We start from the raw sequence: 19,046 nt of genomic DNA on the forward strand, positions 1-19,046 counted from the left end.
TTCGCTCGCTTGGCGACATCGTCAAGCGAGTGGATCTTCACCCGATACCCCCACCTACGGGTGGGCGATATCGGTGAGCGTGTAGGTAAAAAAAAAATTATTCGATCGTTTGGCCCAACAAATTATATTGGTGGCAATGGGGCAGTCAGGTTGGGGACCACATCAACGAGCCGATGCGGGCGGTCCCCAATCCGACTGAATTTTCTAACCTGGCCGATCGATATCTGGCCAATTTCAGGCCAGATATCGGTCGGGTATACCCCTCGTTTCTGCCCCTACAGGGGCTAATAAGCTGCCGAATCAGTCCAAGGGACCGATATTGGCAGCTACTGTCGGCCCGTGTATGGGGACCTTTAGACAGTGCAACTCACTGGGGCAAAATCGCTTTTGGGCAGTAAAAGATGGCAACCAATCAAATGTTTGCTTTTACATTTTTCACTGGCTAAACAAAGATAATAAGTGATTGGTGGCTCTGATTTTGTACCAGACAGACGGATTTTTTAAGGGCCGTGGCAGATGGGGAGATTAGTCACTTGAGAGTAAACTTCCCGATTTCCCGAAATCGCGGCGCTGCGTATGCCATCCCTATGGCGATTTACATTCAAGCCGGTGGGATGGCATTTCGGGGAGATCAGTCACCCGCAACAGGGGAGATTTGTCTCGGGCGACTAATCTCTCTGTCTGCCATGGCCATAAGAGTATTCCCAATTCAAACAAGACAAAAATCATCTGGCTTGACATAGCCAAGCCCCCCGTTTTCTTTTTTCTTGGTTTTGGTCATAGAAAAAGGTAACAACCCTATAGCTAGCCAAGGGATTCTGCAGGTTTGCCCAGTGTTGGTAACTAAGCCGCCCTGACTATGAAAATCTGTCTGTTGCTCACAGTCGCCTGCAAGAGAAAAGATATAAAGCTGAGCAATTAGCATATGGGATGGATGTCTGGATACACAGATACTACCTGTGCCCTGTTATTGAGTTGGGTGGAAACTTCCTGTTAAATGTGCCTTTTTAGGCTAAACACTGTTCAACCCAGTCAACTCAGGTTTTAAATACATTTATTGACAGGTGGTACAGGTAGACATGAGCACTGAGTGCCCTTGGCAATAAAGCTGAGGTCTTTATGATTTAAAATGGGTCTTTTTTTAGAAATCTACCTTTTTGGCAGGGCCGGAACTTGGGGTAGGCAAAAGGGGCCCATGCCTAGGATGCAATAGAAGGGGTTGCTATGCATGTACCTTGGCGACCTGCCTGCCTGAGAGAGCCGTATTGTGATGTGCTCCTCCCAGTTCATGATGTGCCCCTTACCTCACTAAGAGAAGGTGCCCTGGGCGCAGCTTACAGTTGGCCCAGCTTTGCTTTGTGGCTAATGTAACACCTTGCAGCACAAGATGTGACATTAGCCAAAAATGTAAATATCTAAAAAAGCACCCATATTAATTCATAAAGACCATATATAAAAAGAAAAACAGATGCCTGTCAGTCCCCACCTTATATCGCATTCTCCCTCCTGTTTAGACTGTAAGCTCTTTTATGCAGCTCCGCTACCCCTGCTGTCCATTAACACTGTGCAAATGTACCAATGTGTACCTGCCTCTTATTGTGTAAACATTTATGTCTCCTGCTTGTATCCCCTTACTCTGTAAAGCTCTGCAGGAAACCATAGTGCTATATTATCATGCCCATCATCACTTTATTTATACAGCACCAGTAAATTACACAGTGCTTTACAATAATATATAAATAATAATAGTTCCTTTTTAAAATGCAGCTGAGGGAATGATGGCAGCCTGCTCCTATGAACTTCCCTCCATAACTTACAGATGGGGACTAGATGTAACCTTGCCCTGTGTAAGGAGTGGCGCTGGTACCCAGATAAGGGGAGAGAACCTTGCGGGCAGACCTTGATGTCTGACTACAATCGTGTCTGTAATGAAGGCCGCTACGCAAGATTAAAACCAAACATCCAAACATGTGAAGTAACTTTCCCAAATTCCTCCCCTCGTTGCCTTGGCACATTGACGTCTGACTTGACAAAAACAATAGATAATTTCCACCCCGGCCTAAAGTCGGCGATTGTTTTTAATTGCTTCATAGTATATATTCCCAACACCGGGCCCTCGGCACCGCCAGGCCTTATTACTGAGGGGGATTGTGTGGAGCAGCGCTGCAGGTGCAGGGAGGGCCTTGGCTGCAAACGAGCTGATTACAACTTGGGAAAACAGTTACACTGTATTGTTAGGGCTCCCTCAAGGTCCTACTCCCGCCATAAATTGTCATGGGAGCCTGCTCCCTGCCTGAGATCCTGGGACGAGGCTTTCCTATCATGTAAGTAAAAGTGCTGTCTCGTATATATATATATATATATATATATATATTTAATTATATATATTTAATTATATATATAGGAAACCATACTCTTCCTCTTTCTCTCTCTGTAAATATATTTGTTTGTTTTGAACGCTTAGGCTTTGTTGTGCTACAAATGAAATATATATATATAACAGGCAGCAGACAGTCTTGTTCTCACTTTGTAATATTTTCAGTACATTATGTTCACTATATCAATATAAAAATATTTTTTGCAAACAGCTTAACATCTCCTGTATCTCCATTATACATATATCACCTGTATTCTATCTCCATTATATATATATATATATATATATATATATATATATATATATGTAAAATCCATTTGCAACATAATTGTATTTTTGTGCTAATATTATATAATAATGATACTGCAACATATTACAAAGGGAGAACAAGACTATCTATCTATCATCTATCTATCTATCTGTGTCTCTAGCTCTATGTTTTTTTCCTCTTGCTCTTTCTTTATCAATCTCTATCTCTCTTTCACTCCCTCTCTATATCTCTTTCTCCCTCTAACTCTCTATCCCTCTCTTTTTCCCTATATATATATCCATCTATCTGTCTCTATTGTAATTTTGTTTTTTCGTTAGGAACCATGTGTACTCCTTTTTCCTCATTTTATGTATAAACAGTATATATATATAAATACATGAGGCAGGTGCAGATCTTAAAAGAGCTCATACCCTTGCACACACACAAAATATTTTTTTTTTCTCTCGCTCTTTCTTTTCTCTCAATCTCTATCTCTTTTTCTCTTTCACTCTCTATCTGTCTGTCTATCTATCATCTCTCTCTCTCACTTTATTTACCTCTTTCCCCCTCATTCTCTCTCTCTCTATATTGTAATTTTGTTTTTTCGTTAGGAACCATGTGTACTCCTTTTACCTCCTCTCATGTATATATATATATATATATATAGAGAGAGAGAGAGAGAGAAAGAAAGAAAGAGTACCGCACGCTCAGGGACTTGGTGCAAAAGAAAAAAAAGTTCATTTTCTCTATATGTATATATTTTTTGACCTGCACCCAGGGCTGTTATTTTGGTGACGGGTTTGCTCCACTCTGTTCTCTCTCTCTACATATATATATCTAAATATATTTCCATTGTTTCCGTAGCCTTAAGCATATGGCAGAGTTTTGAAAAGTTCCCCAAATTACCCCCCCCTGCTGCTGATGTTGCCAGGTGTTCCCCAGTCAAGCCATTGGGAGGCGGCACAGGGAGATTTCAGGGACTTTTCAGCAACCTATAGGCCTGGTGCTAAACATTACAGGAAGACCCCTTAACCAGAAATCCCCAGGCTCCTGTAACTGTATGTACCTGTAACTGTATGTACCTGTAACTGTATTTACCTGTAACTGTTTACATATATGCAAATATAATGTGATTATCTGTATATATTTATTTGAGTTATTTATTCAGTTCTATATTTCCTTTTCAGGAGGCTGCTGTATGGTACGGTGCATTTACTCGCTGTTCCTTTTTCCTATGCATATACCTCTTTGAAAAATAAATGTAAAGGGGCATAGGGCATGGGAAAATGGCGCAGCTGAGCCCCTCTGCAGTACTAAAGTGCAAAGAGATATCAGCATTCCGGATCTCTAGGATGAACAGAGAACTCAAAGAAACAAAAATATGAGTATCCTTATTTCATATGTAATGCCTGCAGTCATTTCCTAGAACTGTCATGTGTAAGGCTGATTCACTGTGCTATGCTTTGTAATAAAGCCTATTAAGCAGTTATGCAACAATTCTCTTGCTTTTTTAATAATTATAATCTATCATAGTTTATTAACTATTTGATATACATTTTATACATTTATCTTATAAGAATACTCTTCTTAATAGACACTTTATAAATAAATTACTTTATGGATTCACTTTATCTTATACTTTTTACTTGTCATTACCATGCTATCAATTCATAAGATTTTCTTTGCCAATACAAACTTTATATATATATGTTTGTGTGTGTATATGGTCTCTTCTTCTTAATTTTCTTTAAATACAGATAGAATGTTTCCACTTTCCCTTCATATTATTCATTGGGATTTATTTGACAAGCTGCATGTAAAATAAATCCCAGTGAATAATGAATGACATGCTGATCCTCTCTATCTCTATATGAAGAATGTGAAGAATTCTTTTTGATTTAGCACTCACCGGTTGTTCATATTAGTATGTAGACACTTAAAAGAACAGTAACACCAAAAAAATCAAAGCCTCTTAAAATATAATGTACAGTTGTCCTGCAATGGTAAAAGTTGTGTGTTTGCTTCAGAAACACTACTATAGTTTATATAAACAAAGCTGCTGTTACAGGTTACAGATAACAGCTAAGCTCTGTAAAACACCATTGTATTCTACAGAACTTATCTGCTTTGGAACCTGTGCCTTTTCCCCTTTATTCCAGTATTATAAGAAACATTCTCATATGCATTTATTACACATTTACAATGGTTTTAGGGCCAGGGCCCTTTGGAATGAATTGAACATGGTGAGTTTTTATGTATTAAGCTCTAAACTCACATAATATAAATCCACCCCTAAGAGCACACTGTGTTTAGTGTTTCTTAAAGGTGTAGCATATGTATAAGCAAGCATTCCAATGAAGTCATTTTTCCCCAAAAACCAATAACTTTTTGCCCAAATAAAGAATACTTAATAACAACATTAAAAGCTGCTTGTAAACACTTCTTTCATTTTCAGTAATAGTTATAGATAACTTTAAAACCACTAGAAATGCTTAATCAGTGGATAATGGCAAATTGATTAGAATTATATTGTCATTCACTAGGCAAGATTTATTTTTTGTGTTTTCTCCCCCAGAAAGGCATCGAATTGAGCCTAAAGCATGCACAGAACATTATTTGTGTATATCTAAATGAACTTTAACATTAGGAGCTTCTATATTGTCTTCCACTGAGGCATTTTACACACACCATGGATGGATATTCACAGTGGTTTAGAGTTGAGTTTAGACCAGAGGTGGTTCAGTAGGACAAAGGATTTTCAACTGCACTGCATTTGGTTCTGTCCCCCCTCCCCAGGTGTACCACACATAGCCCCCCATAAGGTTCTAAATGAAGGCAATTTAAATGGCAAGGCACTTACAGTGGGTATAGCCATGCCAAAGCATCTGCCTTTTTGCTGTTGGAAACTTCAAATCACATTATTCTGTGGCAGACACTGTTCTATTTAGAATCCTGAGGTTTGGTTGCCTTTTGGCCTTCTTTATGTTTCTAGGGGGATGCTGGGAGTTGTAGTTTAACCATATCTGGAAGGCTACAGAGCTATTACTAGAGGCAAGAACCGGGGGTGCCCAGGTTTACAATAACCAGGGGTGCCAGGGATACAAGAACCAGGGGTATCCAGGTTGATATACATGCTCTAATACAGTCATAGGCTGCCTTTTGCCTTCTTGATGTTGCTATAGGGATTCTGGGAGTTGTAGTTTAAACAGAGAGCTGCAGATTTATTACACATTAAAATAACCCCCATGAGTATTTAGGTTACAGCACCCAAAACTCTCAATATATGATTGAGGGGCACATTTTTAAAAGTGATATAAAACTTCACTACAACTCACAGCACTCTCCGTCTTCAGCATCTCCTGTATCAAATGTTTGTTTCCATGATAAATCCAGTGTTGCTGGACCATACTGTAACCAAATGTTGGACTACAAATCCCAACATCCTCCAAAAACTGATCAAGGGTTAAGACCTGAGAGTAACACTGCCCTTTTCCAAGCGGTGACCCATCTGATGTAAGAGGATCCTCCAGTCTGATTCCTGTCTCTGTTCCTTGTACATACAGACATCACCATAAGGTTTTATCAGAGATTTCAGCTAAATCAGACGACTAATCTCCCCCAAATGCCTTCCCATCTGTAAAGTGAATAGGCGTACGTGTCGCGTACACGTGATGTTTCCTCCTGGGCCATCAACCTAAAGGTTTTTGTAATTAACCACTTTTTTTTATAGATGTTAAAGGCTGCCCTAGCCTTTGTAGCATGATCTGCAAAATAAATTATCTTAAAGGGGTGGTTCACCTTTACGTTAACTTCTAGTATGTTATAGAATGTCCTATTCCTAGCAACTTTGCAATTGGTCTTCATTATTTATAGTTTTTGAATTATTTGCCTTTCTCTTTTGCCACTTTCCAGCTTTCAAATGGGGGTCACTGACCCTGGTTGCCAAGAACTATTGCTCTGTGAGGCTGCATTTTTTTATTATGTTGATTTTTATTACAGGTATAGGACCCATTATCCAGAATGCTCGGGACCAAGGGTATTCCGGATAAGGGGTCTTTCCGTAATTTGGATCTCCATACCTTAAGTCTACTAAAAAATCAATAAAACATTAATTAAATCCAATAGGATTGTTTTGCACCCCATAAGGATTTTTTAAATCTTAGTTGGGATCAAGTACAAGGTACTGTTTTATTATTACAGAGAAAATGAAATCAGTTTTAAAATTCTGAATTATTTGATTAAAATTGAGTCTATGGGAGATGGGCTTTCCTTAATTACTGGATAACGGGTTTCCGGATAAGGGATCCCATACCTGTAGTTATCTTTCTGTGCAGGCCCTCTACTATTCATATTGCCATCTCTCATTTAAACCGATGCCTGGTTACTAGGGTAGAAAAGACCCTAGCAACTAGATAGCTGCTGAAATACCAAATGGAGAGCTGCGGAACAAAAAGCTAAATAACAAAAAAAACATAAAAAAAACTTAAACATTCGACCAATTGCTAATTGTCTCCAAATATCACTATCTACAACATATTAAAAGTTAATGTAAAGGTGAACTACCCCATTAATGTGAAAATTGTTGGAATTAGACTGTGTCATTTCCAGTTTTGCAGGATTTTAACTTTTTTTTCAGAGGACAAAAATGTCATGTTTGCAAATGGTCATAAAACATGGTATAAGCCCTTCCCATCAGCACAATGATACAGCTGCGCAGAATATTCCCTACAGTGACCTGGGGGTACACACAGATTTATAGCTGACAATCAAAACTCTTTATTTTATAAACACTGTGCAGGTATTAATGTGTATCAGGGTTGTTATTGTGTAACGGGCTTATTATTGTGTATCTGGGCTTATTGTGTATCGGGGGGAGATGCGGTGGCTCTCAGGTAAATACTGGCAGATGCAATTATTATGCAAAAGCCCCTGGCACCTTGTACTTAGTGTGAGGTGTGAGCAGAACAGGGGGGCTTTCTCTATGAATGGGCTGCATTATATACGTGTCACATAGTCACACTGGTGTTTGGCTTGCACAGGTCTCCTATTGTTAGCCCCTTATAATTTACAGATATGGCTCCAACACACTGACTGGGGCTTCTCTCTCCATTATAGCATATATTATAGCATACACTGTCATCTGAATCATTCTACACCTTCCCAAATAGATATATAATATTGTGGGAATTTCTCTTCTTCTTAGTACAATGTTCTGTTTACCTATATTATAGAGTATCACTTCAAATCTAAAGGTTTGCCTATAAGCTTCCATATTATTATTATTATTATTATTATTATTGTTGTTGTTATTATTATTATTATTGTTATTATTATTATTATTACATAGACAAGAACCATGGACATCCTGCAAATTATTTCCTTCTAAACAGTGCTTAGTGATGTCATCAATTCCTATTGGTACTTATTTCTGTCAGGACTCACTGAAACTTATATATGCATTATAATAGAAATTGTACAACTTGTTATTATTATTAACATTTATTTATAAAGCGCCAACATATCCCGCAGCGCTGTACAATAAGTGGGTTTCATACATTGGACATACAGAGTAACATATAAAGCAATCAATAACCGATACAAGAGGTGAAGAGAGCCCTGGCCAAAAGAGCTTACAATCTACAAGTTGTAAAATATTAGTTCCAAGACCTGTTCTATGACTCTTGTGCCTTTCAAGGAATGCTTCAGTGACTTCTAATATCCTTATATTTTACAATAGGGGGCACATTATAGTACTAAATAATTATCAGCTTGGTACAAAATAAAATAATACTTTGCTATTGTGATTAAAAAAGTAGGTGAGACTTGTGTTATACATGTTACCTGAGTGGTTTTGTATTATATTCCCTAGTGCTAAACTACCACCCCCCACAATTTCCAGGATATCCTTTAGAACAGGAGTCATCAAACTACGGCCCATGGTCTGGATATGGCCCCCCCCCCAAGGTCATTTACCCGGCCCCCACTCCTGCTGCGTCCTCACCCCTGGCGACTTACTGTCTGCCTCAGTGTTGTTCCAGCTTTATTAGCTTCGGCCAGTGTGGTGCGATGACGTGACGCGCTGGGGCCAAGGGCCACGCTGAGGCAGACAGGTAGTAGCCATGGGTGAGGACGCAGTGGGGGCGGGGGCAGGCCGTAGTTTTAGGACTAACTATAGTCCGGCCCCCCAAGAGTCTGAGGGACCGTGAACTGGCCCCCTGTTTAAAAAGTTTGAGGACCCCTGCTTCTGAAACAATAGAAGAGCCGCATTATGCACAGCATTTTCTTGGTTTACATCATGAATGGCAAACTGCCTATAAATATGTTCACAGTTGGAGTAGGTCTTGTAAATGAAATAATTGTGCCCTTTTGTCCAAAATGATTACAACAGTATTAATATTCTTCTGTAATAACTAGGAGATTTTTTTATTATGTGAGATTTGTCTTTCTCTTCTCTGCAAGCAAATGGTCAGCTTGAATTCTTTGTTCACTGCATGTTGCCTGCTTGTAGCCTTGGCTATAGTAACAGGGAGGCCCTTACACATAAATGCTATCTGGTATTATAACCCATGAACACAATGCACAAGAACACTGGACTGATGGGATAGTTCTGTATTGATCCAAATTGTGAAATTCGATGGAAATGGTAAAAAATACTAAGTCAAACTGGCAATGACATGCAGGTCCGGACTGGCAATCTGTGGGTTCTGGCAAAAGCCAGAGGGGCTGCTGTAAGATGCCATAGACAGTCATTATATATTGGGCCTGTGAAGACTGTTTGGGCTTCTGTGTACTTGAAATGCCTATTTAGAATCCCAGTCTAGGCCTGACATGGGCTTCAGGATAGGGCTGCTAGTCTCTGTAGCATAGGATCTTTTTTGACTACAAGGCTTCACCTAAGCAAGTAGCAATTAAGGTACAACATTAGTATTGCCATTTGGTATCCAAGCACCACTAATAACAGTTATAGGACTGCAGCCCCCTAGGTTTCTTTCTCAGGCGTGTCTGTAACTATATTCAGCATTATCCTCTGCTGGGGGTACCTGCCACAGGGCACAATTAAATAGGCTAACATTTTCCCTGTGCAGTGGGAAGCCTAACTATGGTCCTTGCTGTACCTATGTGAGGTTTTAAAAAAAATAGTATATAAGTTTGTGTGGAGCGGCGCTGCAGGTGCAGGGAGGGCCTTGGCTGCAAACGAGCTGATTACAACTTGGGAAAACAGTTACACTGTATTGTTAGGGCTCCCTCAAGGTCCTACTCCCGCCATAAATTGTCATGGGAGTCAGCTCTCTGCCTGAGATCCTGGGACGAGGCTTTCCTATCATGTAAGTAAAAGTGCTGTCTCATATTTATTTGTATATTATTTATTTAATTATATATAGGAAACCATACTCTTCCCTCTTTCTCTCTCTATAAATATATTTGTTTGTTTTAAACGCTTAGGCTTTGTTGTGCTACAAATGAAATATATATATATATATAGCAGGCAGCAGACAGTCTTGTTCTCACTTTGTAATATTTTCAGTACATTATGTTCACTATATCAATATAAAAATATTTTTTTGCAAACAGCTTAACATCTCCTGTATCTCCATTATACATATATCTCCTGTATTCTATCTCCATTATATATATATATATATATTTAAAATCCATTTGCAACATAATTGTATTTTTGTGCTGATATTATATAATAATGATACTGCAACATATTACAAAGGGAAAACAAGACTATCTATCATCTATATATTTATCTATCTATCTATCTATCTATTTGTCTATCTATTGTAATTTAGTTTTTTCGTTAGGAACAATGTGTACTCCTTTTTCCTCATTTTATGTATATACTGTGTATACTATATATATATATATATATATATATATATATACATACATACATATATACATATACATGAGGCAGGTGCAGATCTTACAAGAGCTCATACCCTTGCACACACACAAAATATGCTTTTTTCTCTCACTCTTTCTTTGTCTCTCAATCTCTATCTCTTTTTCTCTTTCACTCTCTATCTGTCTGTCTATCTATCATATCTCTCTCTCTCTCATTTTATTTACCTCTTTCCCCCTCATTCTCTCTCTCTATATTGTAATTTTGTTTTTTCGTTAGGAATCATGTGTACTCCTTTTACCTCCTCTTATGTATATATATATATATATATATATATATATATATATATATATATATATTGAGAGAGAGAGAGAGAGAGAGAGAGAGAGAGAGAGAGAAAGAAAGAGTACCGCACGCTCAGGGACTTGGTGCAAAAGAAAAAAAGTTCATTTTCTCTATATGTATATTTTTTTTGACCTGCACCCAGGGCTGTTATTTTGGTGAGGGTTGTGCTCCACTCTGTTCTCTCTCTATATATAAATATATAAATATATTTCCATTGTTTCCGTAGCCTTTACCATAAGGTTTGAAAAGTTCCCCAAATTACCCCCCCTGCTGCTGATGTTGCCAGGTGTTCCCCAGTCAAGCCATTGGGAGGCGGCACAGGGAGATTTAAGGGACTTTTTAGCGACTTTTAGGCCTGGTGCTAAACATTGCAGGAAGACCCCTTAACCAGAAATCCCCAGGCTCATGTAACTGTATGTACCTGTAACTGTATGTACCTGTAACTGTATGTACCTGGAACTGTATGTACCTGTAACTGTATTTACCTGTAACTGTATGTACCTGTAACTGTATTTACCTGTAACTGTATGTACCTGTAACTGTATGTACCTGTAACTGTATGTACCTGTAACTGTATTTACCTGTAACTGTATGTACCTGTAACTGTATGTACCTGTAACTGTTTACATATATGAAACATAATCTGATTATCTGTATATATTTATTTGAATTATTTATTCAGTTCTATATTTCCTTTTCAGGAGGCTGCTGTATGGTACGGTGCATTTACTCGCTGTTCCTTTTTCCTATGCATATACCTCTTTGAAAAATGAATGTAAAGGGGCATAGGGCATGGGAAAATGGCGCAGCTGAGCCCCTCTGCAGTACTAAAGTGCAAAGAGATATCAGCATTCCGGATCTCTAGGATGAACAGAGAACTCAAAGAAACAAAAATATGAGTATCCTTATTTCATATGTAATGCTTGCAGTCATTTCCTAGAACTGTCACGTGTAAGGCTGATTCACTGTGTTGTGCTGTGCTTTGTAATAACGTCTATGAAGCAGTTATGCAACAATTCTCTTGCTTGTTTAATAATTATAATCTATCATAGTTTATTAACTATTTGATATACATTTTATACATTTATCTTATAAGAATACTCTTCTTAATAGACACTTTATGAATAAATTACTTTATGAATTCACTTTATCTTGTACTTTTTTTTTACTTGTCATTACTATGCTATCAATTCATAAGACTCTCTTTGACAATACTGACAATATATTGACAATATATATATATTATTATGTTTATTATGTTTATGTGTGTGTATGGTCTCTTCTTCTTCATATTCTTTATATACAGATAGAATGTTTCCATTTTCCCTTCATATTATTCATTGGGATTTATTTGACATGCTGCATGTCAAATAAATCCCAGTGAATAATGAATGACATGCTGATCCTCTCTATCTCTATATGAAGAATGTGAAGAATTCTTTTTGATATAGTACTCACCGGTTGTTCATGTTAGTATGTTGACACTTAAAAGAATACTAGCACCAAAAAAATTAAAGCCTTTTCAATTAATTAAAATATAATGTACTGTTGCCCTGCACTGGTAAAAGTTTGTGTGTGTTTGCTTCAGGAACACTGCTATAGTTTATATAAACAAAGCTGCTGTGTAGTCACTGAAATAGAGCTAAATGGCACAGGTTAATGATAACAGATAAGCTCTGTAAAACACCATTGTATTCTACAGAACTTATCTGCTTTGGAACCTGTGCCTTTTCCTCTTTTTTCCAGCATTATAAGCAGCATGTATTGCATTTATTACACATTTACAATGGTTTCATGGTTTTAGGGCCAGGGCACATGGTGCTTTGGAATGAATTGAACATGGGTGAGTTTTTTTGTATTTAACTCTAAACTCACATAATATAAATCCACCCCTAAGAGCACACTGTGTTTAGTGTTTCTTAAAGGTGTAGCATATGTATAAGCAAACATTCCAATGAAGTCATTTTTCCCCAAAAACCAATAACATTTTGCCCAATAAAGAAAAAAATAATTTTAAGCAGCTTCCCAATATACATTAACAACAACATTATAAAAAGCTGCTTGTAATATATAAACACTACTTTAATTTTCAATAATATTTACAGATAACTTTAAAACCACCATAAATACTTAATCAGTGGATAATGGCAAATTGATTAGGATTGCATTGTCATTCAGTAGGCTTAATCTTTTGGGTTTACTCCCCCTTTAAAATCATCAGAAACGCATCAAAGTGAACCTAAAGCATGCATAGAACATTATTTCTATATATCTGAATTAACTATATAATTATATGAAGACAATATTAAATGGCAAGGCACTTACAGTGGGTATAGCCATGCCAAAGTATCTGCTTTTTTGCTGTTGGAAACTTCAAATCACATTATTCTGTGCCAGCTGATGTTTTATTTAGAATCCTGAGGTTTGTAAAAATAGGGTGCCCCTGCTGATATACGTGCCTTTTGGTTGCCTTTTGGCCTTCTTTATGTTTCTAGAGGGATACTGGGAGTTGTAGTATAACCACATCTGGAAGGCTACAGAGCTATTAGTAGGGGCAAGAACCAGGGGTGCCTAGGTTTACAATAACCAGGGGTGCCAGGGATACAAGAACCAGGGGTATCCAGGTTGATATACATGCTTTAATACAGTCATAGGCTGCCCTTTGCCTTCTTGATGTTGCTTTAGGGATTCTGGGAGTTGTAGTTTAATCAAATCGGAGAGCTGCAGATTTATTACAAGGGGTAACGCATTAAAATAACCACCCATAAGTATTTAGGTTACAGCACCCAAAACTCTCAATATATTATTGAGGGGCACAAGTGATATAAAACTTCTTTAACACACTACAACTCCCAGCACCCTCCACCTGCAGCATTTCATGTATCAAATGTTTGTTTCCATGATAAACCCACTGTTGCTGGACCATACTGTAACCAAATGTTGGACTACAAATCCCAGCATCCTCCATCTGCAGCATTTCATGTATCAAATGTTTGCTTCCATGATAAACCCACTGTTGCTGGACCATACTGTAGCCAAATGTTGGACTACAAATCCCAGCATCCTCCATCTGCAGCATTTCATGTATCAAATGTTTGCTTCCATGATAAACCCACTGTTGCTGGACCATACTGTAGCCAAATGTTGGACTACAAATCCCAGCATCCTCCAAAAAGTGATCAAGGGTTAAGACAGTGACCCATCTGATGCAAGAGGATCCTCCATTCTGATTCCTGTCTCTGTTCCTTGTACATACAGACATCACCATAAGGTTTTATAAGAAATTTCAGCTAAATCAGACGACTAATCTCCCCCAAATGCCTTCCCATCTGTAAAGTGAATTGCTGGTGGGAAGGCATATGTGTTGCTTAATATTCCAAAGACGCTGGGCCATCAACCTAAAGGATTTTTTGTAACTAAAGATGGTTACCTTTACCCACCTTTTTTTATAGATCTTAAAGACTCCCCCAGCATGCTGTGCAAAAAAATGATCTTAAAGTAGTGGTTCACCATTACATTAACCTTAAGTATATTATAGAATGCCCTATTCCTAGCAACTTTGCTACATTTTTATTATTATTGTTTATTTGTATTACTTATCTTTCTGTGCAGGCCCTCTACTATTCATATTGCCGTCTCTCATTTAAACCGATGCCTAGTTACTAGGGTAGAAAAGACCCTAGCAACTAGATAGCTGCTAAAATACCAAATGGAGAGCTGCGGAACAAAAAGCTAAATAACAAAAACATAAAAAACTAAAACATATCACTATCTACAACATATTAAAAGTTAATGTAAAGGTGAATTACCCCTTTAATGTGAAAATTGTTGGAATCAGACTGTGTCATTTACAGTTTTGCAGGATTTTAACATATTTTTCAGAGGACAAAAATGTTATTTAGGCAAATGGCCATAAACCATAAGCCCTTCCCATCAGCACAATGATACTATTCCCTACAGTGACCTGGGGGTACACACAGATTTATAGCTGACAATCAAAACTCTTTATTTTATAAACACTGTGCAGGTATTAATGTGTATCAGGGTTGTTATTGTGTAACGGGCTTATTATTGTGTATCTGGGCTTATTGTGTATCGGGGGGAGATGCGGTGGCTCTCAGGTAAATACTGGCAGATGCAATTATTATGCAAAAGCCCCTGGCACCTTGTACTTAGTGTGAGGTGTGAGCAGAACAGGGGGGCTTTCTCTATGAATGGGCTGCATTATATACGTGTCACATAGTCACACTGGTGTTTGGCTTGCACAGGTCTCCTATTGTTAGCCCCTTATAATTTACAGATATGGCTCCAACACACTGACTGGGGCTTCTCTCTCCATTATAGCATATATTATAGCATACACTGTCATCTGAATCATTCTACACCTTCCCAAATAGAGATGTAGCGAACCTCACAAAAAAAGTGCGAACTTTTGCGAACTTTGCGAACCCCATAGACTTCAATGGGAAGGCGAACTTTAAAACCTAGAAAAGCCATTTCTGGCCAGAAAACTGATTTTAAAGTTGTTTAAAGGGCGCCACGACCTGGACAGTTGCATGCAGGAGGGGGATCAAGGGCAAACATTTCTCTGAAAAATACGTTGTTGACACAGCGTTGCGTTTTGTGCTGTAAAGGGCAGAAATCACGCTACATTTCTAAACTTGTGTAATAAACTGCTTTAAAACGTCCGGCGCCTACATGCCAATCAAGTCGTGTAAAGGTTACAGCCAGTTCACACGCAAAGACAAAACGCCGCAGTAGTGGATACGGAATATATTATTGCTGGTGGAAAAACATCGCTCAGGTGATTTTATTGCAATGCAATGTCACTACTATGTGTAACGTGTTTCGTGCACTACTATGAATAACAGCAAACAGCACTGGACATGTTAAAGAACAGTAACTTAAATTAAAAAAAAAAATTAATAATAAAAAAAAACCTCTGGTTGGTGCTGGGGGTGAACTACTAGGTCCCAGTCCCAACACAGCTAGACTAATAGCACTGGGCTCTATAAATTACAGTAGCAAAGTAAAAAAACACAAATAAAAAAAAATGTGACTGTGTGGTTGGTGCTTAGTGCACTACTATGAGCAGCACACCTGTCTCCAACACACACAGACGGAGCTGCAGAACACAATGAAAAGAAGAGTAACAGTAATCAGAAAATAAAAGCAGTCCTTACAAGGACTATTGGGTTACAGCAGATGAGATCAGCAGGACAGCTGCCCACAGCAGTTACATACAGAGCAGTAGAAAGTAGATTACTAGTCAGCAAAGCTACCTAAACTGTCCCTCTAACCCCTGCACAGCTCTCTCCCTATGCTAACTCATCAAGCACACACAGGCAGAATGTAAAATGGCTGCTGGGCTTCGGTTTATATATGGAAGGGAGTGGTCCGGGGGTGGTCCAGGAGGGAGAGCTGCCTGATTGGCTGCCATGTATCTGCTGGCTCTGGGGTGAGAGGTCAAAATTTGGCTCCAGCTAAGGCGAACCCAAAATTGCGAACTTCGCTAAAAGTTCGCGAACTTGCGAACTTGCGAACACCCGATTTTCATGCGAATTAGTTCTCCGGCGAACAGTTCGCTACATCTCTATTCCCAAATAGACCTCCTGTATTGTGAGAATTTCTCTTCTTCTTAGTAGAATATTCTAACTGTTTACCTATATTATAGAGTATCGCTTCAAATCTAAAGGTTTGCCTATATATATATTTTACAAGAGGGGGCACATAATAGTACTATATAATTATCAGCTTGGTACAAAATAAAATACTACTAAGTCAAAGTCGTGTTATACATGTTACCTTATTGGTTTGGTATTATATTCCCTAATGCTGAACTACCGTCTTTCTTTAATTCTTGGTTTACATGAATGGCAAACGGTATATAAATATGTTCACAGTTGGAGTAGGTCTTGTAAATGATATAATGGTACTCTTTTGTCCAAAATGATTACAACAGTATTAATATTCTTCTCAAATAACTAGGAGATTTTTTTATTACATGAGATTTGTCTAGCTCTTCTCTGCAAGCAAATGGTCAGCGTTGAATTCTTTGTTCACTGCATGTTGCCTGCTTGTAGCCTTGGCTATAGTAACAGGGAGCCTCTTACACATAAATGCTATCTGGTATTATAACCCATGAACACAATGAACAAGAACACTGGATTAATGGGATAGTTCTGTATTTATCCAAATTGTGAAATTTGATGGAAATGGTAAAAAAATACTAAGTAAAACTGGCAATGACATGCAGTCCTGGACTGGCAATCTGTGGATTGTGGCAAATGCCAGAGGGGCTGCTGTAAGATGCCATAGGCAGTTACTATTTATTGGGCCTGATAAGGCTGTTTGGGCTTCTGTGTGCTTGAAATGCAAGGGCCTATTTAGAATCCCAGTCTAGGCCTGACATGTGCTTCAGGATAGGGCTTCTAGGGCGACTAATCTCCCCGAAATGCCATCCCACTGGAGAGTATGTAAATCGACGGTGGAATGGCATACGCGGCGCTGCGATTTCCCCTAAATCGCGTAAGTTTCCACTCAAGGCAACTTCCACTTGGCCTGTGCAGTGGGAAGCCTAACTATGGTCCTTGTTGTGTATCCATAGAGTTGTGAGGTTTCAAAAAAATAGTAATTACATTAGATGCCTTTTTCTGAAGGGCAAAAAAAAATAAAAACTTCTATCCAATTGTCAAAAATATTATATAAATATTACTTTTTTACTGCTAATCAAAAATAGGACAATAAACCCCCCAATTGACTATAATTGCTAAACTAGTACCTTGGGCTGCCCCTCCTTTTTACAAAAGTCACTGGGCCAGGGTATTTTCAGTAAAGTTGGCAAATACAATTTTACTTCTTCTTCCCAGAAACTTCCAGGTTCCAACCGGAACCCCTGAGCAGAATAAATAAAATGATGGCTTTACTAAACATACTCAGGACTAGTGTGGTTTTTAAGCAAAAGGAGCAGCAGGGTCCCATATTAGTGATAAAAGTCATAGACGGCACCTAAAAATTTGGCACCCCCAAGGAGCCGAGTTTCATTGTCATAAAAAAAAACATGAATAGCAGACAGATTTTTTGACAGGATGCTTATTTTTTAACCTTTTTCATCTTATATGTTTCCGTTGCCACATATTTTGGCAAAATACCATTTCCATAGATTTTTCTTATTTTCTCATAATTTAATCCTAAAGACTTTTCAGTGAGAATGCCTATGTACAGTGTGTATATGTTCATTTATATAGTGCCACTGTTTATGCTGTACACTTTTTCCATTGAATTCCCATGGAGGGTTTAAGTGTTTGGTTTTGACAAAATTAGCGGAAAAGAATTGATTTTCAAACTGCCAAATGTCATTGTAATTTTTTTGCCTTTCAGTATTTGGATATGTTTTTCATACTGACATTGGCAGCTCTAACCCTTTCTTTTACTCTCCACAGAACAATTACAGTCCATGTTTTACAAATAGTTCTGTTTTCCCAAACCCATCAGAGTCCTATAATGTAACATTCACTTTATTAATTGCAACTGTTCCAAGTGTTCTGCTGAGGGATGTGCAACCCCCATCTGTACCATTCCGCTGATATGTGGAGCCGGCTGTTCCTTAGGTGCCAGGCTGATGATCCAAACAATAAGTGCAAGAATCAACATCACATTCAGGTTGAACGTGTGAATGTCAACACTGTGACTGACATTTAGGATTTATGTGTATAATGCAACTCTAAGGCAGCTGGAATGTGACCAGTTATTACATCGCCTACTTTTATACCATGGGAATTTTAGGGTCCTTTAACTTTCCTACAGACTTATACAGGCCAAGTACAATCTTTAATTTCTAAAGTGACAATATGTTATGTAGTGATTTATAATGTATTCACAATTTTCAACAGTTACTGCCCAAGCAGAGCTTTTGCAGGTCCAGACTGAGGTTCCTGCCCTGGCATTTCAAGTATTACACAGAGGCCCAAACAGCCTCCAATAGGCCCAATAAATAGTAACTGCCCATGACATCTAACAGTAGCCCCTCTGGCATTTGCCAAAATCCACAGATTGTCTGGGCCTGAGCTTAACTGCCTCAAGTATGCCGATACACGCAGTAGTAGTAGTAGAACTTCAAGAGTTTAGAGAAACCATTGACCATACACAGGGGTATCTCAACCTTAAAGGCAAGACAAAACCCCTGCATCAAGTGGCACTGCTAAGGCAGCAAAGATCTATCCACA

General features: G+C 38.4%; 2 non-coding genes across 2 annotated transcripts; both read left to right on the top strand.

The window, feature by feature from the left end:
* Positions 1 to 3,842: 3,842 nt before the first annotated feature.
* Positions 3,843 to 3,929, top strand: mir202-2 (microRNA mir-202-2). The gene has a single exon (NR_049605.1). It is a non-coding gene; the product is annotated as a microRNA mir-202-2 (primary transcript).
* Positions 3,930 to 11,550: 7,621 nt separating this feature from the next.
* Positions 11,551 to 11,637, top strand: mir202-1 (microRNA mir-202-1). The gene has a single exon (NR_049604.1). It is a non-coding gene; the product is annotated as a microRNA mir-202-1 (primary transcript).
* Positions 11,638 to 19,046: the final 7,409 nt, after the last annotated feature.

The sequence above is a fragment of the Xenopus tropicalis genome, chromosome 7 (genome assembly GCF_000004195.4).
Source record: "Xenopus tropicalis strain Nigerian chromosome 7, UCB_Xtro_10.0, whole genome shotgun sequence".
Lineage (NCBI taxonomy): Eukaryota > Metazoa > Chordata > Amphibia > Anura > Pipidae > Xenopus > Xenopus tropicalis.